Source organism: Mauremys reevesii, linkage group 14 (genome assembly GCF_016161935.1).
Source record: "Mauremys reevesii isolate NIE-2019 linkage group 14, ASM1616193v1, whole genome shotgun sequence".
Classification (NCBI taxonomy): domain Eukaryota; kingdom Metazoa; phylum Chordata; order Testudines; family Geoemydidae; genus Mauremys; species Mauremys reevesii.
Window position 1 is genome coordinate 38,795,059 of NC_052636.1, and position 25,483 is coordinate 38,820,541.

The 25,483-nt window shown below is 48.2% G+C and overlaps 1 non-coding gene and 1 pseudogene across 1 annotated transcript; one reads left to right on the forward strand and one right to left on the reverse strand.

Moving 5' to 3' along the window:
- Positions 1–25,483, reverse strand: part of LOC120381606 — a 259,643-nt pseudogene that overhangs the window by 76,471 nt on the left and 157,689 nt on the right.
- TRNAV-AAC lies at positions 314–386 on the forward strand. Its single transcript has one exon. It is a non-coding gene; the product is annotated as a tRNA-Val (tRNA).

The window sequence follows — 25,483 nt, forward strand, 5'->3', positions numbered from 1 at the left end:
ACATTTGTTAGTCTTTATGGTGCCACATGTTCTCCTTGTTCTTTTTGCAGATAAATTAATGGAGGTTAAGTGCATTAATGGCTATTAGCCAGGATGGGTAAGAATGGTGTCCCTAGCCTCTGTTTGTGAAAGGGTAGAGATGGATGGCAGGAGAGAGATCACTTGATCATTACCTGTTAGGTTCAGTCCCTTTGGGGTACGTGGCATTGGCCACTATTGGCAGATAGGATATGGGGATGGATGGACCTTTGGTCTGACCCAGTATGGCCGTTCTTATGTTCTTATGAAGGGAGGGGCAGAGCCCTGCAACAGAGTTTCTGTAGTGTAGTGGTTATCACGTTTGCCTAACACGCAAAAGGTCCCTGGTTCAAAACCAGGCAGAAACATGATGGCTTAATTTTTCCCAGCTCCTAGTGGCCTGTCCCTGCTGTTGTAGGAGCAGCAGTGATTTCTATGCTCAATAGGTGTTATACTTCCCCCATTCCCATTTTTGTCTCCTCTCCCTCTCTGAATGCCTGTGAAGTGCCTTTCCCCCTCTCCCTCCGGCTCCCTCCTGCAATGCTTGTGGGATGAAGGGGCTGGTTGAACAGCTGGAAGATCAGAAGAGCTCCTAGATAGACAAGGTGTCTGGGACTCTCATTAGGCAGTGATCACACACCCAGAGCATGGACACTGCCCAAGGTGGAGTGTGACCCACCAGATGCAGCCAAGTCATCTCCAGTCGCAGGCCATGAGGAGCAGGTCCTTAAAAGGGGAAGGGGCCCTGTGCTCAGGAGTCACTCACAAGCTTGTACCTCCAGTGAATGCCCTTCGCCCCGACCGCCTGGCCAGTGGTTCGCTGCATTGCAGTTCATTCTGCCTCAGGAAGACTTACCTTCATCGCACTGTCCATCGCGGCGCTGGGGGACACTTACCTGGCAGAATCCTGTGCCTGCCTCTTGGCTTCCCAGGGGTGGCTACTTGCAGCCCAGGAGAAGAAGGATGGTTCTGGTGAAAGGACGACAAGCAAAGCTCTGGGAGGAAATTTGGGTGTGGGCTCTGCGCTGGGGGGTGGGGGTGGGGTGCAGGAGTGGTGGTGCAGCTCCCAAACTGACCGGTACACACAACCCTCTGGCAGCAGCTCCTAGATGAGTGGGGCCAGGGGATCTCCATGTGCTGCTGTCTGCAGGCGCTGCCCCCAGAGCTGCCATTGGCTACAGTTCCTGGCCAATGGGAGCTGCAGAGTTGGTGCTTGGGGCAGGGGCAGCACGTGGAGACATTCCCCCCTCCTCAGGGGATGCTGGGACATGCCAGCCACTTCTGGGAGCGGCACGGAGGGATGGATGTAGAGTGGGCAGGGAGCCACCTTAGTGCTGCTGGCACATCTCTGCACACCCGTTGGGGGAGGGGAGCAGAGGCCTCCATGTGCTGCCTGGGGTAGGGGCAGAGCACGGAGCCACCTCCCCTCCCGGGTCTATTACAGGAGTGGGTGGGTGGGTCTTTTGGCCTGCAAGGTGCAGCAGGTCGGACTAGATGATCACACTGGTCCCTTCTGATCTTAAAGGCTCTGAGTCTAAAAGGGAGAGGGAAGTAAAGGAAATTAAAAAAATAAAATAAACCAAGCATTGTAATACCAGGATGACTCCAACTGTTCATTATATAGTCCCACCCCTTTCTTCCTCCACTGGGTGTTTAATGACCTGTTGGGCTTTGGGACACTGATTCTCTCATTCCATTGATAAACTGAAACAACGTGACTGAAATTAAACCAATTCCCAGTGGAGAAATCATCACATTGGCTGGGAATCAAACCCAGGTCAATTGCTTGGAAGGCAGCTATGCTCACCACTATACCACCGGTGAAAGTCTCTGATTTTTCACACTTAGTGTCTGGTCACCTTACTTCTCAGCATGAGGCAAATGTCTCTGTGGTCTCTGCCGTTCATGGTGGGGAGTTTCCCCACTGATAACAGTTCTTGCTGGGTCGGGGAGGGGAGAGAGAAGAGGCCTTTATTCTGTTTCATTCCTCTCCATTTTCTGTTCCTCCCCTTCCCTTCCAGGGTCCTCCCTTCCATTTCAGACTGTGCAGTGACACCCTCCCCGCACCCAGGACTCTCGAGCCTCTGGAGCAGCACGATCCCATGAGATCCTCAGTGACCAAGGGTCTTTTCCAACTTCCAGGAGACCCAGCTTGAGTCTAAAGGAAGCTCTGTTCCTTCCTGGGGATCCTCTCTCCCTTCATGGAGATCAAGATCATGAAGCCTCTGCCTTGCCTCCTGGGTCTGAATTAATGTTCCATTTCCCACTATCTGCTCGAAAGAAACAAATGTTTCTAACCCAGGTGAGCGGCGTTAATTCAGCCGGAATCCTTCACTCACATTCCTTAGGAGATACAGATTCTCTGTGACACAGACTGACTGGGGTTCATCTCTGCATGTCCCCAATGGGGAAGGAAAGACACTGAGGGGGAAGGAAGAAGATGGACAGAAGGAGTCAAATGGGGCTAGACCAGAATAGGACATTTTCTGCCTGTTAAAATGTACTAGACTCTAATTGCTTAAAACAAAACAAAACCCCACCAGCTTCTGTTTGAACCATCAGCTTTTCACAGAGCAGCCAAAGTGGTGAAGCACAGACACACATAACCACCTACGGCCCAAGTTTGTCTAAGAAGCACCTATAGTGGCTCATGCAGGGGGAAATACAGCTGTGGGTGTGAGTTCAGGCCTCACCCAGAGCATTGGTTTTCATTAGCCACGGAGCTTCCCCCACTTGCTTTGCCCAATTCACATGGAAAGTGCCATAGGAGGGTGATGAGAGTAAATTCTAAACTCTGAAATGCGGAGGTTGGCCCAGAGATTGGGATAAGGGTTTTGAAGAGAAAAAGCTCTAAGAGTATAAAACCAGACAGTCTCCAGGGGCAGGTCTGGTACAATGCCTCAACAGGGAGCCATTCGGGGGAGGGGGTTTCACTTCCTCTGTTAAATGTCCTGAGAGGTATTTGAAGATGAAGATAATACCATGGCTAACAGGTGACTGGCACGTCCTGGGTTAAAGAAAGGGACCTGGGTTACTAGTCGGAAGATTTGCGTTACCGTCACTGTCTGACTCCCCTTCAGTGCGGAGCAGGTGTGTACGTTGCTGGGTGGAACGCACAGACTCCTGGAGAGCAGGGGCAGCTGTTTCCATGGCAGAGAGCCTGGCACTTAGGACACTTTCTACACTTGCTGTTTTGAAGCAATTCAGTAAAATAACAGTGGAGCTACAATGTCTGGTCCAAAATTTCAGCCGCCCCGGTGCAAAAACGCTATTTTAGGATCTACATCGGAGGCTCCCGGCACTAGGACACCTGACCAGAGAGCTCAGTAGTGGGTGTAAGAGCTGCTGACTCTGAGGGTCCCGGGCTAAATCCATTTGCAGGGGGAAGTGTTTTGATTTATTTGATGGATAATGAGCACCAGCTACCAGGGGAGAAGCCCTGAGAGTCGCTGCCACTCCAGCTGCTGCTAGGGCAGTGGGGAGCCCCAGGGGGCCAGCTGCTGCTCTGGCCACCCCAGAAGTGCTGCCAGAGGCCACCAAACTGTGGCTGCTCCTGCTGCCCTCGGGACCACTGGTCAAGTGGTCCCCGGGCCAGCTGCATTGGCCGCTGCTTGGGCGTTCCTGGAGCCAGTTGATTGAGTGGCCCTGGAGTCAGCCACTGTGGCCACTGCAGAAGTCACAGAGGTTGCAGGAAGTCACAGAATCCATCACTTCCACCACCTCCGTGACAGACACGGAGACAAACCCTTCCCTGCTGTGACTGCAGTTCCTGGAAGGAAAGAGAAGAACAGAAAGTGACGAGAGAAAGAAAAAGAGAGATTCCCTGTCAACTCTCTCTCTGCTGCCTCCCCCTTTGTATTCTGTAACCCCATCTCACTGGGTTCCCTGTGCTGGTGCCATGGGGGGTGACACTAGAGTTCTGGGGGGCTCTTCATTTCTCAACATTTCACACAAATTTGTCTTTGGGCTGAAATTTCTCCTGTTAGGCCTCTGTCAGAGCTGTACCCCACCCTGTTTGCGGGGGGGGGGAAGAGGGGAGATGTAAATTGCAGAGCAGGCAGAGAAGTCACCCATAAAGGGTCATATTGATCTGGTGACTGGTTCTGACCGGGGTCCCACGTCCTCTGACACAGGCTCATGTGCAGAACATGGGAGCTCTGGCTTGTCCTAAATGCTGTAGACTGTGAGTTCCTGGACAGGGCAGGGGAGAGGGAGCAAGAGGAGAAAGGCAGAGACATTGGAGACAAGGAACTGGGGGGAGAAGGAGAGAACAGAGAGACAATAAATGATTGAAGCAGAACAGGTGTCCCAACTCCATCTTGCTCATCACAGGTGTTCAGAGAGACAGGTAGTTGCGGGTTTTCCAGTGTCAAGTCTGAACTTTGATTCTAACGTGTGTTCAAATATCAAGGGGATCTCCACATACCTGATCTCTTCCCTCTCCCCTTTTTTAGTATTAATTTTTATTTTGACGTGTTTGGCTTAACCGTGATCTTCCCTTTCCCCACCTGTATTGCAATTTGGGGTTTATGTTTATTGTGCCTCCCTTTTGTTCATGTCATTATAATTGTAACAGCAAAGGAATCTGCAGCAGCAAAAACTGACTCAAAACTTCATTTCCCCACCATGCAGGAACATCCTACAAACAGCTCACACAGCTGGAATCATAACACGCAAGGCCAGGGGATGGGAGATGCAGGTTTCCAAGGGTTCTGTCTTTCTCAGATGACACATTCCAGCCCCTTGTGTGCCTCCATCCTGCATGACCTGCTGGACTTTGACAGATTTATTGTCTCATTCTATAGATAATGCGATTGTAACACAATGTGAGTGAAATTAAACCACTTCCAGACGAGGAAACAACAGAAGAGAAAAGCCATTATTGCATTGGCTGGGAATCAAACCCAGATAAAGTGCTTGGAAGGCACCGACACACACCACTATACCACCAATGCAGCTGGCAGGAGTAGCTTTCCTGCAGGCTCTGTGTGCTGGCAGAGGGAGTGACACATGACCACAGAGATAGTGAGCAGGGTGGATGGGCTGGAAGCTGCCTGAGAGCTGGGGGCAGAGTTACCATCCCAGAGTGACTCAAAGGGGGCAAAGGTGAAAACAGAGCTCATTGGGAGCTGGCCCCACACCCACCCCAGCCCTAGGAGAGGGGAACTGAAGCTCAACTTCAATCACAGAAAAATCTTCCCTGAGAAGGAAGGCGACAGCTTGTTTTAAAGCCCAGGTTTGTGTTTGTTCCTGCTACACACGGAGGGGCTGGGTAGTGCTGATTCCACCCCCCCAGACTCTGGGAGGATAAGGAACAAATTCAGGCTGCCAGTGACCTGCAGGAGGGAGATGATCTTTTGACAGTGACGGACGCCTCGTCCTAAAGGTCTTTGTCTGCCCCCTTCCAGTGACTGTTTGGTACAGGAATGCAGCCCCCACTCCTGGGTCTCTCCTGGGGAAATAACGTTTCTGTGCAAAACACCAAAGCTTTTAACAGAAAGGAAGAAGAGGAAATGGCCACATGATGGGACTAGGACATAAGGAATGAAACACACATGGGCGGCGAGTTATATACCCACGTGGTGCCCGGGCACCAGCAATATTCAGAGCCCTGGGGCCCAGCTCCACCAAAGTTTGGGGCCGGGTCTCCCCTCTGGCCCCACCTGCCACCCCCCGTGCTTCCCCCGAGTGTCCCCCGGGCCCCCTTGCTGGCCCCATGCATGTCCCTGGGCCCCGGAGGGAGCAGAGCGTCCCTGCCTCTTCCATGCAGCTCCATGCTGCCTCCCTGCAGCAACTGCTGCCACAGGGTCCTAGTGCCCCCCCCTTCCCAACTCGCTGCCAGGGCAGACTGACTCTGAGCCTGCCCTTCCACCTCAGACCCTTCCCTTTTCCAGCGGGACCCTCCACCATCACAGCCCCCCCCCTGCAGTCACCACTCCTGCCCCATGCTGGGCAAGGAGACAGCCCCATCCCCCACCCCCAGTGAGGCTACAGTCAGGGGCAACAGCAGGGGAGGCGGTGCATGCAGCACCCCCCGGCACCCATAATGGGGGAGGCGAGGGAGATTCCTGGACCTGAGAAGGGCCCTAGGAGCACCTGCACTGACAGTGGTGGGAGTGAGGGTGCTGCTGGGGGAGGGGGGGGGAATGAGGGGTTCCTCCCCCAGAGCTTGCTGCTGCCAGCAGGGAACGGGCTGGGGGGAGTCCTCCTTTCTGGCCCTTGTCCTGGAGCAGCCTGCCTGCACCCCAAACTCATCCCCAGCCCTGCCCCACCCCAGAGCCCACACCCCCAGTCAGAGCTTTCACCCCCCCATCACATCCTCAACCCTCTGCCTGAGCCCTGAGCCCCTCCCACACCCCAAACCTCCCATCCCCAGTCCCAGCCAGAGCCTTCATTCCCCCCCACACCCCAAACCTCTGCCCCAGCCCTGAGCTCCTCCCACACCCCAAACGTCCCATCCCCAGTCCCAGCCAGAGCCTTCATTCCCCCCCCACACCCCAAACCTCCCATCCCCAGTTCCAGCCAGAGTCCTCATCCCCTGCACACCCCAACCTTCTGCCCCAGCCCTGAGCACCTCCCACACCCCCAACCTCCCATCCCCAGTCCCAGCCAGAGCCTTCATTCACCCACCCCACACCCCAACCCTCTGCCCTAGCCCTGAGCTCCTCCCACACCCCAAACCTCCCATCCCCAGTTCCAGCCAGAGTCCTCATCCCTCCGCACACCCCAACCTTCTGCCCCCGCCCTGAGCCCCCGCCCACACCACAAACCCCGCAGCTCCAGCCCCAGATAGAGCCCTCGCACACCCCTGCACCCCAACCCTCTGCCCTAGTCCTGAGCCCTCCCACACCCCAAACACCTTATCCCCATCCCAGACACAGCCTCATCCCCCTGCACCCTAACTCTCTGCCCCAGCCCTGAGCCTCTCCAACACCCCAAACCCCCCAGCCTCAGACAGATCCCTCACCCCCCACACCCCTACCCTCTGCTCTAGCACTGAGCCTCTCCCACACCCCAAACCCATCATTCCCAGCCAGAGCCCTCATCCCCCTGCACCCTAACCGTCTGCCCCAACCCTGAGCCCCCTCCTGCATCATGAACCCCTCATCTCCAGCCCCACCACACAGCCATCACCCCACACCCCAACCCTCTGCTATAGCCCTGAGCCCCCTCCCACACCCCAAACCTCTCATCCCCAGCCACACCCCAAACTCCCTCCCAGAACCTTGGGCAGGTGGGGGGCGGAGTTTGGGCAGGTTCTGGGCACCACCAAAATTTCTACAAACCTACCGCCCATGGAAACACAAGATGCTTCTCCCATGTGCATTGACTTTTAACCTTGTTTGTGGTGGTGTTGTATCCATGTGGGTCCCAGGGGTCCTCTGGGGCGCCGGGCATTAGCCACTTTCGGGAGAGTGGGCTAGATGAACTGGTCTGACTCAGTGTGGCTGTTCTTATGTTCTAACTGCTGGTTATGGAGGAGACGACCTTCCAGGCTACACAGAACTGAAGAAGGGTGAGGGGTTATCTCCACAGCTTGTCTCTTTCACCAACAGAGGTTGGTCCTCTGCAAGCTCTTACCCTCACCCGCCTTGTCTCTCTTGGACTCTGAAAAGTGCTTTCTCTCCACTCCCCTTGGAGAGACGTTAAGTTTCCCTTTGGGCAACTATCAGGCTGAAGCAATTGTATTGACTGTGACACTAGAATTGAAGATTTAATATTATAAATAAATGAGTCTAAACCTGAGGTTCTGGTTTTCACATTGGTTTTTCTAACTCCGTTCCCAGTTCTCTTCTAGAAAGGCCTCCAGGCTGCCTGCCCAGCCCAGCAAAAGTGGCCAGGAGAAAGCCCACACTGCTGCTCTTTCAGGTAGTTGAAGGCTGCTATCAAACCCCCCTCACTCAGTCAGTCCCCAGGCTGTGGCAGTGCATAGGATTCTTCCTTCCTAAGTGCAGGACTCTGCACTTCTCCTTGTTGAACCTCCTCAGATTTCTTTTGGCCCAACCCTCCAATTTGTCTAGGTCACTCTGGACCCAAACCCTGTCCTCCAGCGCTTGGATTCTTTACATGCTTTCACAGAGCGAAGAGCACATGTTCCATGATTTCATAGGGCAGAGTTTTGTGCTATCGGGAGCTTTCCCTGTGTGGATTTGACAGGTGGATCAACACAGAGACACATTGTGACCCTTCTCAGGGTGCTGAGGACTGTGAGTCTCCTTGTTGCCACCTGCCACAAGGAAGAGGGAGTTTTGCATTTGGCAGCTGGATGTTAGTGACCAAACTCACCAGCCTGCTGGAACTCAAGGACCCTCCTCTGAGCTACAGCAGCCACCTTAACCCTTGAGTTCCTTCAATGTGTCCCCCTCTGGGGTCCAGCCCGGATCACCAGATACTCGGTGAAATCCCAGATCCTTTCTTCCCCAAGTATTCCAGGTTACTAGTTGTTACTGTGGACCATTGCTACTGTATCTCACACAGCACCTGAGTACAGTTATCGAACAAGCAAAAAATTTATTTAACAACGGATAGAGATTTAAACAAACAAACGTGAGTGATGGAAACCAACTGTTACCAACTAAACAAAGGCAGAAAGTAATAGAATAGAAAGGCCAGCACAAAAAACAGAGAGAGGAACAATAAGATACTAAAAGGACAATGGTTGGAACTCTCCCTTTCTCTCAGTCTTTGGATTGATGGGTACTAGAGCTGTAGCAACAGTTGAGGAACCAGGGTAAATTAAATCTAATTAACTTTTCAAGATTAGCCATCATTTCCTGTATGACTAACAAAACACAAAAACAAGATGGCTTTCAGTTTTCCAAAATAATTCACATTATCACACAGTCTCTTACTCTTTATCCAATAACTTCACCTATAATTTCATTTTAACTGGTAACAATAACATATTCAAAGATCACAAATTCTTGTCATATATGTTAGTTTTCTTTTAATCCCCATTGCCAACAACTGAACCTTGGCTCAAGTTGTGGTTTTTTCCAACGTGAGTCCCAACACTTCTGTGAGTTCATATATCTCGGGTTCTTCTGCCATGTGTGTTGGTAGAAGGGGTCTTCTATGTCGCAATGTTTGCATCATGGAGAAAAATACCTCTCTTTTCACACTTTTTAATCTTTCAAAGTAGGAGGAGGTAGAGAAGTAATGTAAATACATAAAACACAAGAGAAAACTAAGGCCTTGTCTACACTAAAGACATTTATCGGGATAACAATATTGCTTAGGGGTGTGAAAAATCCACACAGCTGAGCAACGTAGTTACACAGCCCTAACCCTCTGTGTAGATAAGTGCTACATGAGCGGGAGAGCTTCTCCTACCAACATAGCCACCACCGCTTGCGGGGGCTGGACTAATCAAGTCTGATGAGAGAAATCTCTCTCATTGGTTAGAGCATCTGTTATAGCAGTGCTACAGCAGCGCAGCTACATTGGTGCAGCTGTGCCAACATCAGCTTAATTGTGTAGCCACAGCGTCAGACACAAAACCATAGAATCAGGACTCAACATGCGTGTATCTGGAAGTCTGAAATTGCAGGCTGACAAATACGTTGCCTCATTGGTTACCATCATTTCTACAGCCTGAAAGTCCTTGTTACCCAATCAGGCAGCCAGTTTGGGATCCACAGGGAAGGACTGTCCTATGAAGCACTCTCTCTTTGCATCCAAACAGTGAAGGATGACTGTTCTCAATCTAACCCTGGCATACTTTGGAAGTGTAATCAGTGACACTGAACTAGGAAGTGGAGTTGTACAAACCATTTTCCTTGGGTCACCATAGCTTCCTTTACTGGGGTGGAAACCAAGAACTGGGTGTGGACTCTTTCAACCTCAGCTCTTTCCAAATCCTTGGTTTTGGATAGGGTAAATTTACACTTCTCTGAGGAATACTTTACAAAACCACTTAAAATCTCAGCAATGTTAATGAGGAGTGGCTTCCTGAAACATGCCCAGCTTTTCTTTAATTTGGTGGCACAGGTCCAGGGAAGGGACTGGATACAGGCCTGGGATCAGAATCTTCGTTAGTTACCAGAGCTGGAGATTCTATTCAAACATGGCTATTTTTCTGAAGCTATTACATTTTCAACACTGGTTTCATTTTATACACATCTTTAGCGCCTACAAAGGATAAATTCAACTAAAAACTCCACTTCTATTTCCTCAACATCTGTGTCATGAAAGGCTGCATTTCCCATAGCATAGGATTTGCTAGGAGAGATCTTCTGTACGGCCTGGGCATTTTGCCTAGTTCAAAACCACTTACCATGGAATTCTCTTCCCAGATCATTGGAGACAATATTGCCTTAAACAACTGAAATACACTGTGATCAGATGCACTTCCTTCAGTTAGTTGGGGTTCTGCTGCTGTTCACCATTTCTGAGTGGAGATTTTAAATCACTGCTATTTCTTTGTTAGCCTGTCCAGTAAATTAGAGAGTTCTCTCCTGTTGATAGAACTGCACTTCAACTTTCTCCATATCATCATGGAGGGATGGGGAAAAAGCAAAGCTGAAATCATAAATGAGGACTTTAGCAAAGGGTCATTGTCTTAAATTCTTCAATAAATCTGAGCTACAGCCTATCAAACTGAACTAATATCCAATTGGGTGATCAAACAGCCTTCAGGAAAGATAGAAACCCGCATCACAGAGAGACAATACATGACAAAGAAAGTGTCAAGTGAAATTGCAGAGCAGGTTACATCTGATTATTCAGAGTCGGGACAAGAGATTTTCCCACCACATTGTCCTCTGATCCATTCAAACCTGCTTCCCTCATCCCTGTCTCAATAGTCAGTTATGTTATTTACAATTTTTTTAGTATCCCAGCATGCCCATAATGAGGGAAAAACAGCCCTCTTGCCAGAAGTGGCTTTACAATAGATGGAACCTGGAATTTAAACTCTAAATGATCACACTGTATTTGGGATCCATTTGAATTCCCCTCCCAGGTCTTTGACACTTTCATCTCCAGTCATAGCGACTCTGATATAGGATTAAAGAAGTCAAAACATCATCTGCAAGCACAGACAACGGAGAATGCTTCATCACATGACACTTTGAGAAGTGGATGGATAGAATGTGATGAAGATAAACTCTGCCTGGCTCAGGCAAAAGGTAACAGTTCTGCAGTGATGGGGAAGGAGGGAATCTCTGAGCCCTGGTCCACACACAGCCCCTAATTCGAACTAGGGTACACGAATTCAGCTACGTGAATAACGTAGCTGAATTCGAACTACCCTAGTTCGAAAACTTACCCGTCCAGACGGCGGGGAAGCGAACTCCGCGGCTCCAGGGTTGACTCCGGCAACTCCGCCTGCCGCGGTGGAGTACCGGAGTTCGAACTAGCGCTTCCGGAGTTCGAACTATCGTGTCTAGATCAGACGCGATAGTTCGAACTCCGAGAAGTCGAACTCACTGCGTCGACCGGGAAGGTAAGTATAGACGTGGCCTGAGTCACCCCATCTCCTTCCAGTGTCACAGAAGCTGTAATTATACTTTTTTCCTGCCCCTGCTCCTCTTCATTTACATATAATTTGAAAAATTCCCAATATAACTGCTCTTCAGCACAACCCAGAGCAATGTGAGAACAACTGGCAAGGATACAATCTGTATCACTGGTGACTAACAATAACTTTGCAATAGGAGGAATGGTATAAACGTGATGCTCCTGGTTCCTCATAGGAAGGGCACACTCCAATTACTTGTGGGACAATAAAAGGACAAATAGGTCCATCTCAAAAGAGGGCGAACTGCAAAAGGCAAAATGGGCCACTCATCTGGACAAGCTGAGGGATAACGGTGCTGCAAACAGTTCAAAGAGCTTTAAAAGTTACTATGTGGGAATCAGGAAAAGTATTAAAAAACAAAGTATTGATAGCCCTAGAGATTTTTACAATGTTGATCTCTCTTGCAGATTCTCTGATGGCTAACATGGGATGAGTGCCAAGAGAAGGTTTTCCCACACTCATGGCATTCATAGGGCCTCTCCCCTGTGTGGATTCTCTGATGCTGAGAAAGGGCTGAACTCTTCGTGAAGCATTTTCCACACTCACAGCATTTATAGGGCCTCTCCCCTGTGTGGAGTCTCTGATGGGTAATAAGGTGTGAGCGGTGATTGAAGGTTTTCCCACACTCTCTGCATTCATAGGGCCTCTCCTGTGTGGATTCTCTGATGAAGAGAAAGGGCTGAACTTTGAGTGAACGTTTTCCCACACTCACTGCATACATAGGGCCTTTCCCTCTGTGGATCCTCTGATGAACAGAAAGGGTTGATCTGTGAGTGAAGGTTTTCCTACACTCTCTGCATTCATAGGGCCTCTCATCTGTGTGGCTTCTCTGATGAACAGAAAGGGCTGAACTTTGAGTGAACGTTTTCCCACACTCACTGCATACATAGGGCCTGTCCCTGTGTGGATTGTTTGATGACTAATAAGGTGCGAGCTGCGACTGAAGGTTTTACAACACTCACGGCATTCGTAGGGTCTTTCCCCTGTGTGGATTCTCCGATGTCTAGAAAGGCCTGATTTGTAAGTGAAGGTTTTCCCACACTCACGGCATTCAAAGGGCCTCTCCCCTGTGTGGATTCTCTGATGTTGAGAAAAGGCTGATATTTGAGTGAAGGTTTTCCCACACTCTCTGCATTCATAGGGCCTGTCCCCTGTGTGGATTCTCTGATGTTGAGAAAGGGCTGATATTTGAGTGAAGGTTTTCCCACACTCTCTGCATTCGTAGGGCCTGTCCCCTGTGTGGATTCTCTGATGTCTAGAAAGGCCTGATCTGCGATTGAAGGTTTTCCCACACTCACTGCATTCATAGGGCCTGTCCCCTGTGTGGATTCTCTGATGTCTAGAAAGGACTGATATGTAAGTGAAGCATTTACCACACTCACTGCATTCGTAGGGCCTCTACCCTGTGTGGATTCTCTGATGTTGAGAAAGGTTTGAGCTGCTAGTGAAGCATTTTCCACATTCACTGCATTCGTAGGGCCTGTCCCCTGTGTGGATTGTTTGATGCCTAATAAGGTCCGAACTGCGATTGAAGGTTTTCCCACACTCACTGCATTTGTAGGGCCTCTCCCCTGTGTGAATTCTCTGATGTACAGAAAGGTCTGAACTCTCAGTGAAGCATTTTCCACACTCACAGCATTTATAGGGCCTCTCCCCTGTGTGGATTTTCTGATGGGCAATAAGGTGTGAGCTGCGATTGAAGGTTTTCCCACACTCACTGCATTTGTAGGGTCTCTCCCCTGTGTGGATTCTCAGATGAACAGAAAGGTTTGATCCGTGAATGAAGTTTTTCCCACACTCAGGGCATGTATTTTTTCTCTTTCGCCTAAGGATTTCCTGTTGTGTTGTGGTTTCCATGAGGACCTTCTGAGTTCCCCAAGAGAAAATAAATTTATCCAATTTCTCTCCTGGCTGGTTTCCTTGCTCTGTTTCTGGTCTGTGCTGAATCTCCCAGGAGTTTCCCTGCTCATGACTCCTGGACACATTCCTTTTCGATCTTTGCGATAATGCTCTGTTTTTACCCACTGGCTCGACATTTTCAGGCTGAAAATTCTGCTCCTCTTTCTCACATGCCATTGCATCACCTGCTGTGACAGAGACAGAAACCTCAAACAGGGATGGAAAGGGGAAGACCAAACCAAAACAAGTGCTGAAAACAGGTCAAATAAAAATCAGGAGCTGAACTCCCCCAAACTCTTCCCCCAAATAGGAGAGAGGAGGGGGATGAATTCAGCCTTCACATCCCATCCAAATATGCAGGGGGAAGGGAGGAAGCTACTGCCTGGTGTCTGCTAGGATCTATAGGAAGCCATGAGCTATAGTTACCCTGAGGATACGACTCCTGCTAGGGATAATAATGAACTGAGAGATCTCCCCAAGGGCTTTGTTGGGCATCCCAGATGTTTCCTTCAGGCACTTACAGATTCTGGGTGGTTTAATGTTTCCTCACCTGTGCAGGGAGCTCTCAGGATCTCTCTTTCCTCTGAACCCTGGAGGTCTGGGACCCATGGCTCTTCCCCCTGTTCCAGCTGGGAGATCACATCAGGCTGGGTAACAGGAAACCCTGCTCAGATGAAAGAAAACAAAGGAGTTCACTTGATTTCATAAGACTTTGTCATAAAAAACATTCTATTAATTTAACTTCAGTGCTTAGTATGACCTGGTGGGCCAGAGGCAGGTCTCACTGAAAATGCCAAGATCAGGGCAGGCTGAAAAAGGGATCACCCACTCGGGTTATCGAGAAGCTGAAAAAAGAAATCACACGGCCCCCTTTATTGCATCCCAGTTCTCTGACTCCTAATCAGCACTTAGGCCCAGTACAGTGAGAGGTTATTTCAAAACTCTGCTCACATAAACAAAATGATCTTCTGACCCCAAAGGTCAGCCACATCACCAGGCCAGTATAGGTTTGGATCTTACCCAAAATACCACACTGCCAGCCAATCCTTAGCATCTAAACTAAAGGTTTAAACGAAAGAAAAGCAGAAAGAAGTTAAATGGGAAAGCAGTCAGATACATTCCAAAATGGATATATTAGGTTCTTAGCAGTATTGGTGAGTTGCTGGCTTGGAAGTCCGTCTGGAACACATCCATAGCTTGGATGGGTCATTCAGTCCTTTGTTCCAGGGTTCAGTTTGTAGAGAAGTTGCTCCAGAGGCACGCAAGGGGATTGAAGACAAAATGGAGATGATGCAGCTGCCCTTTATATTCCTTTTGCTATGTGGCTTGTACTTCCTGTGTCCCAAACACAAGCTTCACAGCATGTGGCATGGAAAAGCCTTGGAGTTCTCATTACACAGGCATACCCCGGCATGTCTTGCTGACGCAATAGGTGTATCCCCTTGGTCCTTTCCATGGGCTCATTGTATAGCTGATGACCCTCAATGGGCCATCAAACAGGCTAGGCAGTGTTGATGCCAATATGTCTGGGGGTGTCACCCAGAAACACTGCACAAGTCTGGAAATACAGATATACCCTACATATCTATAACTCACAATACAAAGGTGATACAGACATAGAAACAAAATGATCATACTTGGAAAATCATAACATTTCCCTGACACCTTAAATGGCATATCTAGCATGATTCATTGCAATTTGATAAGATTATATTATTTTATTATTAATACCAAAGTGTCTCACAATTCCATACAGTGTCACACTTGGTAAACCAGTGAATTCGCAGGACCAGTTCCCCAGGTCCATGAAGATGCCAAACACTGTGCTTATGAGGGATTGAAATACCCACATATCTGCTGGGAACACACACACAGACACTGTGTCAGTCTACACCCTGTGATGGAGCAAGGCCGGATGGCTACAGGAAAGTATTGAGGAGCAGGTATGTTAGCTCCAGGCTAAGCAAATCCCTAGTACCATAGGAACCAAAATGGCAGTTGCTCCAGGCTAATCAAGGCACCTGGGGCCAATTAAGAACTTTCTAGAAGGCACCGGAGAGAGCTAAATTGATTGGAGCACCTGCAGCCAATCAGGACAGGCTAATCAAGGCACCTGGTATAAAAAGGGGAGCTCACTCCAGTCTGGGGAGGAGGAGCCAGAGGAAAGAAGTGTGCATGAGGAGCTGGGAGCAAGAGACACAAGGAACTAAGAACTGAGAGGATGTACTACTGGAGGATTGAGGAAAACACCGTACAATCAAGCAGCATCAGACACCAAGAGGATCCTGTGGTGAGGATAAAGAAGGTGTTTGAAGGAGGCTATGGGGAAGTAGCCCAGGGAGCTGTAGCAGTCAAGCAGCGGTTACAAGTAGCACTATAGAGACTGCTGCAATTCACAGGGCCCTGGGCTGGAACCCGGAGTAGAGGGCGGGCCTGGGTTCCCCCCTAGCCCCGCTACTTCTAATCAGACATAGGAGTAGTTGATCCAGACTATGGGTTTCACCCAAGGGGAAAACCACTGAGGGGAAGAAATCCGCCAATAAGCGCAGGACCTACTAGAGGAGAGGAGGAACTTTGCCACAACCCCTATGTTCACTCTTCTAGAAAATTATCAATTTTGTACACAGTATGGCTTGTGAGATCATTTGAAAATGCATAATCTACTGAATATTATCCTCCTGTTAAAATGTGTAGTAACACTATCTGTAAAGTTATGAGATTTTACAGTATGAGATTATGGAAAAAGTTACAATTCTGGGGAACACCCACAGAGCAGTTCCTCAGAGACAGCAAGGCAAACAGCTGGTCAAACAGCCATTCTCCTGCAGGGGGAAGGTGTGAAGAAGACATTTACATTCCATCATAGGGACCACTTGAAGTTGTTGCGGAAAACAACCACACGATTGATTTTGAATCAGCTCAGCCTGCGGCTCTTTTCTTGGTTAAAAGTGCGTAGGGGGCGACAGCTATTGGAATACTGTCCCCCTGAGCTAAAAATCACACAAGCCTTTTAAAGCTTAAAACCACAATCAATGGCACATACGTTGCACGTTAATTTCCTTATTTGGAATATATTGCCAAATATGATGCAGGTCAAAAGCAAACTGAACAATCAGTTTTCCATATTCGGCCTTTCCTGTTATTGTTATTCCTAGTCTAGTTTGTGGTTTGACTTTTTTAACACTTCCATTGTGGTTATGTTTCAAAAGTTCGGTTACTGCAAATCAGTGTGTTTGGGGACTTTCCACTTCACCTACTAGGGCCCTTATGCACACAAAGCCATTGTTCCCCAATTTGGGGGATTTAAATTAAAATAAATAATTGGAGATGTACCAATCTCCTAGAACTGGAAGGGACCTTGAAAGATCATCGAGTCCAGCCCCCTGGCTTCACTTGTTCCCCAATCTGGGGGATTTTCCATTCCACTCTGTCTTTCTATGCCCTTTACACAGAGAAGCAAGATCAGCTAATACTTCAGGCCTACTAGCTTGACCAAAGCTCCAAAGCTCTTTCTGTAGACTTTCCCTCACAATTCTCATATCTCCGACAGACAGCCTGGCACCATGACTCAGCTGAGAACTGAAGTTGTTTCTAGTACAAAGGACAGAATTATAAAAAGAGGTGAGGAAAATGCTTCAGACTCTCTCTCTCTCTCTCCCCTTTCCCTCTGCTCATGACAACTCCTGAAGAGCTGAACGTGGGAGGAAGGGGTGGGTTAGGCCGAGTCCTGGCTGAAAGGAAAACCAGCATGTCTCAGCACATGGAGAGAGAAACATTTGCTTTGAATCCATTTTAGCTTGTTAACTTAGACGTTAATTTGTGTTTTATCTTTGCATTTCTTTTGTAAACAATTCTGAGCTTTATGCCTCATCTGTATCTTAAAATATTTTTTTTTATTGTTAACTATCTTGTTTTATTCTTTATCTAACCAGTGTGTTTGTAATAAAGTGTGTTGGAAACTCCATCTGGGATAACAAGGCTGGCGCATGTCATTTTCCACTGATGAAATGACAGACTTCATATGAGCTTGCGTTGTTCAGGAGTGTGCTGGACAGGGAAAGATGCACATTTCTGGGAGAAGTCTGGGAGCAGAGAATTTTCTGGGGTTCTCCTGTGCTGCACTGTAACTTATAAGTCACTGACTAGCAGCACTCAATACTGTGTAGCTGGGAGCGAGTTACATGCTGGAGACTGTGCGTTACCTGCCCAGGAGTGGCTGTTCTCACAGTAGAGCAGTGTAAAAGGCACCCCAGCTTGGGAACTGAGGGGACACAGCTGTTCAACAGTCCAGGTTGCACTGTGGTTAATATCACAGACACTCAATTTCAAAGAGTCCCTAAAACACAGAGAAAGTAAATCCATGTCCCAGAAATCAAAGACTCCAGAGAGAGGGCAAGTCTCCCTGGCACTGCTTCTTGCTGACAGAGAGGTTCAGAGACAATAAGAGAGTCCTGGGGAAGCTGGGAACAGGAAGCATGGGCTGGTGGGGTTCAGTGGAGAAAGGGAACAGGAAGGGCAGGGATATCACTGAATGCAGGATCTCAGCAGTACTAGATGTCAGGATAACACATATTGCAGCCCATTGGAAAACATAATCCCAGCTATACATACAGAATGATCGGATCTAAATTAGCTGTTTCCACTCAAGAGAGAGATCTTGGAGTCACTGTGGATAGTTCTCTGAAAACATCCACTCAGTGTGCAGCAGCAGTGAAAAAAGCGAACAGAATGTTGGGAATCATAAAGAAATAGATAATAAGACATAAAATATCATATTGCCTCTACACAAATCCATGGTACGCCCACATCTCAAATACTCCGTGCGGATGTGGTTGCCCCATCTCAAAGAAGTTTACTTGAGCAAACAGGAGCTATTTGACACTGCAATACGGCTCCTGTGCGCTGTTCCCAAAGTGTTCTGCAGCAGGGGAGGGTCTCTGGTAGTGTGTGTGTGTCACTGGCATATTGGGGTGATGCTGAAACAGGACAGAGTAGAGGTGGCATTGTGGGGCTGGCATGAACCTTATCTCTTCATTTCCTATTCCAAGAGGACGGGAATCCTTACCCAGCGAGGTCACATTCTCATAGTTCTCCTGCATGACATCCCTGTAGAGGGCTCTCTGAGTGGGGTCCAGCAGAGCCCCCTCTTCCCTGGTGAAATACACAGCCACCTCCTCGAAGGTCACCGGCCCCTGAAAGAAAGAGCAAGAGCCCAACACTCAGTACCTGCTGCCCCACTATTCACGGAACAGCAGCACCAGGTAAATGGAGGCACATGTAAACAGAGTCCCACCCCATCTTGCCTAGAACAGACAGGCGGCATCAGAGGGTGGAAAGAGAGAACCTTTGTGTCTCCCAGCTGACAGATGGAGGCAGGGTCTTCACATTTCTCACATACCCACGAGCCAGAGCTTGATACAGGAGATGGGGCTGTCTCTGGACCCTGCTGGTGGCTCCCTGGTAGGAATCCCACCACTTTCCAAATAAAATATATGGAAGAAAGGGGAAGTCAATAGTAAAGACTATAAGTTAGGAGGTCAGATTTGTAGAAAATTGGTAAGGGAAGCTATCAGAAATCAATGATCAATCAATGAAAAATAAGAAGGAAGTTTTAAAAAGTATATTAAATACAAAATTAATCCTAACAACGGTAGTGGTCAATTACTAGATAGAAATGGCAGAATTATCAAAAATAATGCAGAAGAGGTAAAAGTGTTCAATAAATATTTCTCTCCTGGATTTGGAGAAAAACAAATGATGCAACTCATATCATAAGATGTTGACGACGACACTTTCCATTCCAACAACAACTCATGAGTATGTTAAACAGCAGGTATTACAGTTAGATGTGTTTAAATCAGCAGGTCCAGATAACAAGAGTTTTGAGAGACCCGGTGGAGAAGCGTGGTGGACTGTTAGTGTTGATTTTCATTAGGACTTGGAACACTGAGGAAATTCCATAAGACTGGAATAAAGCTAATGCTGTGCCAATATTTAAAAAGTGTAGAAGAGATGACCCAGCTAATTACAAGAGTGTTAGTCTAAAATCGATACTGGGCAAGAGAATGGAGCAGCCGATACTGGAGTTCATTAATAACCAATTAAAGGAGGGTAATATAATTAGTACCCATTAACAAAGGTTTAGACACAATAGATTGTCAAACTAACTGGATATCCTTACTGGATGAGATCAAAAGTTTTGTTGCAACTAATAGTATTGATGTAATACACCTAGACTTCTGTAAGGCATATGACTTGGTTCAGCACAACATTTTGACTAGAAAACTAGAAAGATAAAAAATACACAGGGCATATATTAAATAGATTAAAAACTGGGATTGTAAATGGGGAACTATGGTCGAGTGGATTTCTTTCTAGGGGCTTCCCACAAGGACTGGTTCTTATTAATGACCTGGAAGAGAACATAAAATCATCAGTGATAAAGTTTGCAGTTGCCACAAAGATTGGGGTGGTGGTAACTAATGAAGTGTCAGTAGATTCCGGCTCCAGCACTGGGAGTCTGGGAAGTTTTCCCAGCCCTGGCTGGGGGTTATTTCCTGTTCCACAAAGAGGGGAAGTTCCATTCCCAACTCCTGTGCCTTGAAATTAGGCCCTATCTGACACTACACCCCACATTCAGCATAGTGGTAGGAGTATAAAATGATTAGGCCATAATTATTAGGCATTTTGTGCAAGATGCGTCATGTGCAGTGTCATTGGAAAAGTTGTGATTGGCCGAATATGATTATCCTATTTGTGTGCATGGATCATGTTTGTTATCTGAAGTTATGGATATTGACTCTGTATCTGAAGAACAAAACATGTCAAACCAATCTGAGAGCTTTCTTTAATAGGATAACAAGCCTTGTGGATAAGGGAGAAGTGGTGGATGTGGTATACCTAGACTTTAGTAAAGCATTTGATATGGTCTCGCATGATATTCTTATCAATAAACTAGGCAAATACAACTTAGATGGGGCTACTATAAGGTGGGTGCATAACTGGCTCGATAACCGTACTCAGAGTAGTTATTAATGGTTCCCAATCCTGCTGGAAAGGTATAACAAATGGGGTTCCGCAGGGGTCTGTTTTGGGACCGGCTCTGTTCAATATCTTCATCAACCATTTAGATATTGGCATAGAAAGTACACTTATTAAGTCTGCAGATGATACCAAACTGGGAGGGATTGCAACTGGTTTGGAGGACAGGGTCATAATTCAAAATGATCTGGACAAATTGGAGAAATGGTCTGAGGTAAACAGGATGAAGTTTAATAAAGACAAATACAAAGTGCTCCACTTAGAAAGGAACAATCAGTTTCACACATGCAGAATGGGAAGAGACTGTCTAGGAAGGAGTACGGCAGAAAGGGATCTAGGGGTTATAGTGGACAAGCTAAGTATGAGTCAACAGTGTGATGCTGTTGCAATAAAAGCCAACATGATTCTGGGATGCATTAACAGGTGTGTTGTGAGCAAGACACGAGAAGTCATTCTTCCGCTCTACTCTGCACTGGTTAGGCCTCAACTGGAGTATTGTGTCCAGTTCTGGGCACCACATTTCAAGAAAGATGTGGAGAAATTGGAGACGGTCCAAAGAAGAGCAACAAGAATGATTAAAGGTCTAGAGAACATGGCCTATGAACAAAGGCTGAAAGAATTGGGTTTGTTTAGTTTGGAAAGAGAAGACTGAGAGGGGACATGATAGAATCTTTCAGGTAGCTAAAAGGGTGTCATAAGGAGGAGGGAAAAAACATGTTCATCTTCGCCTCTAAGGATAGAAGCAGCAGCAATGGGCTTAAACTGCAGCAAAGGGAGGTTTAGGTTGGACATTAGGAAAAAGTTCCTAACTGTCAGGGTGGTTAAACACTGGAATAAATTGCCTAGGGACGTTGTGGAATCTCCATCTCTGGAGATATTTAAGAGTAGGTTACATAAATGTCTATCAGGGATGGTCTAGACAGTATTTGGTCCTGCCGCGAGGGCAGGGGACTGGACCCGATGACCTCTCGAGGTCCCTGCCAGTCCTAGAATCTATCGATCTAGGAATAAGAACGGCCGTACTGGGTCAGACCAAAGGTCCATCCAACCCAGTATTCTGTCTACTGACAGTGACCAATGCCAGGTGCCCCAGAGAGCGTGAACCTAACAGGCAGTGATCAAGTGATCTCTCTCCTGCCATCCATCGCCACCCTCTGACAAACAGAGGCTAGGGACACCCTTACCCATCCTGGCTAATAGCCATTAATGGACTTAACCTCCATGAATTTATCCAGTTCTCTTTTAAATGCTGTTATAGTCCTAGCCTTCAGGATCTCCTCAGGCAAGGAGTTCCACAGGTTGACTGTGCGCTGTGTGAAGAAGAACTTCCTTTTATTTGTTTTAAACCTGCCGCCCATTAATTTCATTTGGTGGCCCCTAGTTCTTATATTACATGAACAAGTAAATAACTTTTCCTTATTCACTTTCTCCACCTGAGGAAGCACCTGAGGAACAAAGACTGAACTGGGGGAAGTGTTGGTCCCAGGGTAAAGGGATTTCAAGCTTGCATATGGAAACTTGGTGGACTGCTTCTATTATCAGTAAGGGTGAGAAATTGCTAGTTCAAATTCTATCCATCTAGTATGTTAGCAAATAACCAAAAACTCAAACTAAGCCTAAGTAATCTGCTTTGATCGCTTTGCTATCACTTACCGCTGGGAAATTGGCTGTTGTCTTCTCTGTCCTTGAGTGGCTTAAGTAAAGCACTCAGGTAGCTTGGTTGGGTGCATGGCGCCTCCTGCTGTCGTGTTGCATGATAACAGGGCCTGGAGAGGCTGGCTGAATCTCCGGCCAACCACTGTGAGAAGGGCCAGCCCAGCTTCAGGGTTAGAGGGCACAGCGGTTCCCAGAAGCCCCCCACAGTGCACCCCGGGGGTGGCAACCCATCACACCCTACATTACACAAGTCTCAGAAGCTTTGTCACATCCTGTCCCCTCCCTTTCTCCACCCTAGATAGTTCCTGCCTCCCACCACCTCGAGCAATTCCCACCCTCCTATGCATTTACTGCTCCTCTCCCTCCAAGCAGAACCCACCACCAGCTCCCTGAGAATCCCTTACCTGAGCCAGCTCCACTGCAGCCATTTCCTTCCCCCTGGGAGGAGGGGATGATCTGGAGCGAAACGTGGACGTTATTCTGTAACCTGCCAGGGTGAGAAGGGCAAGGTGTGAGAATTCAGGTGGGGTTTTTGTCCATTCCACAAGCCGATTCCCCCCCAGGATTTTCCCCTGCTAATGGACATTCTAGGTTCTGCTACACTGTGAAGCACAGAGTGACCTTCTCCCAGTACAGGCCTAGCCCCCTCCCACCAGGATGTAACCCTCTGACACAGGGTGAAACCCTCCCAGCAGCAGAGTCTCCGTGTTACACTTATGTTTGTGGACGATACCAAGCTGGGAGGGGTTGCAAGTGCTTTGGAGTATAGGATTAAAATTCAAAATGATCTGGACAAACTGGAGAAATGGTCTGAAGTAAATAAGATGAAATTCAGTAAGGACAAATCCCAAGTACTTCACTTAGGAAGGAACAAGCAGTTGCACACATACAAAATGGGAAATGACTCCCTAGGAAGGAGAACTGCGGAAAGGGAACTAGGGGTCACAGTGCATCATAAGCTAAATATGAGTCAACAGTGTTACACTGTTGCAAAAAAAGCAAGACACGAGAAGTAATTCTTCCGCTCCACTCCGCGCTGATTAGGCCTCAACTGGAATAGTGTGTCCAGTTCTGGGGGCCACATTTCAGGAAAGATGTGGACAAATTGGAGAAAGTCCAGAGAAGAGCAACAAAAATGACTAAAAGTCTAGAGAACATGACCTATGAGGGAAGATTGAAAACATTTTGTTTGTTTAGTCTGGAGAAAAGAAGACTGAGAGGGGACATGATCACAGTTTGCAAGTACACAAAAGGTTCTTACTACACGACCTCTCGAGGTCCCTTCCAGTTCTATGATTCTATCAATCAGAGGCCAGAGAAGAGCAGAATCAAAGGAGTCACTCTGGGGATTCTCCCTCCCACTGTCCCCAAGGCAGCTCTCTCAGGTTTACAAAGCCGTTTGATGCTCCAGCCTTTATCCAGTCTCTCCTGGCAGTGCCCCCTTCATGGGCTGGGCCTAGTTTTAGCCTTTTGGAAGCGTGACCATGGGGGCTCTGAGACGGGGCCTTCTTGCCTCAGCACATCTTGTTCCTTTCTGTGGCTCCCCAGTGAGTCCCAATGAGTAGATACTCCTCATACAGACTGTGAACATAAGAGTGGCCCACTGCATCAGACCAATGGTCCGTCTAGCTCAGTGGCCAGTGCCAGGTGCTTCAGAGGGAACTAACAGAGCAAGTAACCATCAAGTGATCCATCCTCTGTTGCCCATTCCCAGCTTCTGGCAAACAGAGGCTAGAGACACCATCCCTGCCCAGCCTGCCTGTGACACTGGCAGATGAGGTGTTAGCTCTTGCAAAAGCTCCCAAGTCTTAACCGAACAGGGACAAACACATCGCTGAAATCAGTCTGACTCACCTGTGTTAGTATTGTTAAAAGAAGTATTAGAATTATAACAATGGGTTGAGACTTTACTAAATGTGTGTGATTTGCTGCCAGGGTTAATATCTGACTAGCTGCATTGTGAGCTTCTGTAAATCACCAGACAGGAGAGACTTTACCGAGGTGAAGTGCTGACTGGCAACCGAATGCATTACACCCTGCCTGGCAGTAAAGGTTCATCAACACCAGATAGACTATTATGGGATGTTAAAGACAACACAAGACTGTTGTTGTGCTCTTCACTTCCCTCTGGCTGAGTTTGCACCTCAGAGCACATGGCAGGAAGGGAGTAAAAACCCCCATACAGAAGGAACTGATTATCTGTATGCTGCTTGGACTCTGGGGGGCAAAGTTTCTAGGCATAAGCAAGAGATCCCCAGCTCCTTATTCTTTAGGACTAACCCAGGCTATGTAGAACTTGCTTATTATAGAAGCTTCTGTTACCTTTTGAAATTTAAGACTGTAACTCATCTGCATCTGCTTTAACCTGCCTTAACTTTGTAAACAACTCTGGTTTTAAATAAAATTTAATGCAGGTTATTACAGGACTGGCTACAAGTGTTGTCTTTCTTGTGAGATCTAAGATTCAGCTGACTTAAGGAAGTGACTGGTCCTTCGGGACTGGCAGTAACCTGAACATTGCTGTGACTCGTGGGGTAAGGGAGGGGTTCTCAACCAGGGGTCTGGGGCCCCCTGGGGGGCCGTGAGCAGCTTTCAGGGGGCTGCCAGAATGGCCGGCATTAGACTCGCTGAGGCCCAGGGCAGAAAGGTGAAGTCCCAGTGCATGGGGCTGAAGTCCAGGCCCCTGAGCCCCACCACCAGGGCTGAAGCCAAAGCCTGAGCAATGTAGCTTTGTGAGGGCCCCTGTGGCATGGGGCCGCAGGCAGTTGCCCTGTTTGCTGCCCCCTAACGCCAGCCCTGGATTTTATATGCAGAAAACCAGGTATTGTGGCCCACGTGGACCGTGGAGTTTTTATAGCATGTTGGGTGGGGGGCACAGAAGGAAAAAGGCTGAGAACCCCTGGAGGAAGGGACCATCTGTCACAGAGGTCGGCTCACCTGCGTGGTGAGATATATGGGATCACCCAAGGGGACTGTCTGTGATTCCATGTTGATGCTGTTACAGAGCCTGAAGGGTTTACACTGGATACTTGGTTGGTGAAATCTCCATACAGACCTCACACCCAATTTGGGGTTTGTTCCCTGCTTCTTACCAGTCTGCCTGAGGCCGGTGCTCGTGCTCTCCAGTCACTGGGGACAGCGTTACAGAGACTAACGGGCACAACACCACCAGCAGCAATTGGCAGCACTGCAGAGCAGGCTTCACAGGGACACACAGTGTGGGCCAAATGGTCTGTGGTCTCCACCAAACCCCCGTTCTCCTCCAGGGCACATCAGCATCCCGGCAACCTTCAAGGGGGGGTCCAGGCTGCCACCCCTCCAGTGATGATGGATCTGCAGCACAGCATC